Source organism: Phodopus roborovskii, unplaced genomic scaffold (genome assembly GCF_943737965.1).
Source record: "Phodopus roborovskii unplaced genomic scaffold, PHOROB, whole genome shotgun sequence".
Lineage (NCBI taxonomy): Eukaryota > Metazoa > Chordata > Mammalia > Rodentia > Cricetidae > Phodopus > Phodopus roborovskii.
This window is the reverse complement of record NW_026126475.1, coordinates 254,768-257,148: the sequence shown is the minus strand read 5'-3', so window position 1 is coordinate 257,148 and position 2,381 is coordinate 254,768.

The following is a 2,381-nucleotide window of genomic DNA, read 5'->3' as shown; positions in this document are numbered from 1 at the left end:
AGGATGGATTCTGTCTTCGTAATCCATTCTGTTAGCCTGTGTCTTTTTATAGGTGAGTTAAGACCATTAATGTTGAGGGTGAGTAAAGACCATTGGTTGTTGATGCTTATTTGATTTAGGTTTGTTGTTGGCAGTGGTATTGTGAATATATTTGTTCTGCTTCACCCTTGGTTTCTGGTGTAGTTGGATTATCTGTTGCCTACATTTTTGTGGGCATAGTTACCTTCCTTGGGTTGGAGTTTTCCTTCCAATACTTTCTGTAGGGCTGGATTTGTAGATACATATTGGGAAAATCTGGTTTTGTCTTTATATATCTTGTTCTCTACATGTATATTGATTGAGAGTTTTGCTGGATATAGTAGCCTAGGCTGGCATCTGTGTTCTTTTAATAGTTTTAGAACGTCTATCCAGGACCTTCTGGCCTTGTGGGTTTCCATGGAGAAATCAGGTGTAATTTTGAGAGGTCTGCCTTTATATGTTACCTGTCCTTTTTCCTTCGCTGCTCTTAATATTCTTTCTTTATTCTGTATGCTAGGTGTTTTGATTATTATATGTCGAGGGGTCTTTTTTCTTTGGTCCAGCCTATTTGGGGTTTGGTATGCTTCTTACACTTTCATGGGCATGTCCTTCTTCAGATTTGTAAAGTTTTCCTCGATGATTTTGTTGAATATGTTTTCGGAACCTTTGAGCTGGACTTCCTCACCTTCCTCTATGCCTATTATTCTTAGGTTTGGCCTTTTCATGGTGTCCCACATTTCCTGGATGCTTTGTGTTAAGTATTTGTTGGATTTATGATTTTCTTTGGTCGATGAATCTATTTCTTCTAGTTTATTTTCTGTGCCTGAGATTCACTCTTCCATCTCTTGAATTCTATTGGTTATGCTTGTGTCCATAGTTCCCTATTTTTTGCCCAGCTTTTCAATTTCCAGCATTCCTTCCGTTTGTGTTGCCTTTATTTTCTCAATTTCAGTTTTCAAGTGTTGAACCGTTTCCTTCACCTGGTTAATTGTTTTTTCTTGGCTTTCTGTCCTTTCCTTAAGTAATTTGTTCATTTCTTCCACTTTTTTGTTTGTTTTTTCTTCCATTTCTTTAAGGGATTTTCTCACATCTTCTTTGAGGTCCTCTATCATTTTTATGATGGTAATTTTTAAGTCATACCCTTCTGCTTCCTCTGCTTTGTTGTTGTGTTCCATTCTAGGTGGTGTAGATTCCCTAGATTCTGGTGGTGTCATGTTTGTCTTTCTGTTGTTAGGTATTCTCTTGTATAGCCTTCTTCCCATAGCTTCTTCCAGTAGGTGTTGGTGTTGTCTCCCCCTCTCTCTCTATGGTACTTCCCCGATGGGCTTATGTGGGTCTGAGATTCAATATCTGTAGCTCTGTGTGGTCCAAGCACTCTAGGAGGTTTCTCCGCAGACCTGGATCCAGGGATGGGGTTAAGGATGAGGATCCAGAAGAAGATGCCAGCATGTACTCACAGTGTTACTCTGGCCAATAGCTCTGGCAAATAACTCTGGCCAATAGCTGGTGGAAGAGGGTAAGGACTGAGCTGGAACTTGAGAAGGTTTTGCAGGATAATGGGATCTCCCTGGAAACTGGCGCTCTCCAGCTGAGACCTCATTCTTTGGCAGAAGCCAGGATTTGGGGTTCAAGGATCTTGCCCAGAGGAACTCCGAGTGGACCCACAGAGATAGATGGATGTCTGGGAGGGGCCTGGGACTCCAGCAGAGGACTGGAGGCAGGGTCAGAGACCAAGATGGTGGAAATTACGGGTGGTCCCGCGTGGATAGTCAGGTCTCCTTTGTTCAGAGTTGCTCCGAGAAGTCTCCGAAGTAGGGTGGACTTTTGGCTCCACCCTCTGTCCCAGTGCTCAACCCCTGGTATCATTTTTATAGATTTCTTTTATTTATTTTTATTTTTTATTTTATTTTATTTTTTTGAGACCCAATTTCTTTGTGGCTCTGGAGCCTGCCCCAGACTAGATCTTGTAGCCCAGGCTGATCTTGAACTTACAGAGATAGGCTTCCTTCTGCCTCCTGAGCACTAGCATTAAATGCAGGTGCCACCACCACCCAGATATTGGTATATTTTTAAATGTCTTCTTTAAACATATTAATGCTTTTACCTCTATTTTCTGCACTCCTGTTTCTTAGATTTTACTTATGTAATTCCTTTTCTCAAGTGATGTTGATGATTGATTTCTGAGTAGAGCAAAGTCTCTTGTAACTTTGGCTTTTCATATGCTGAGCTTTTGAGAATTGCTTTGAACTCCTCATCCCGCTTCTCCTGGACAGTGCTGGGAAGAAAATCACACATGTCCTTCTAGTCTGGCCTTTGACTTGCCAATGAGAAGTAAAATAGACCAGAAAATGTGTGAACTCCTT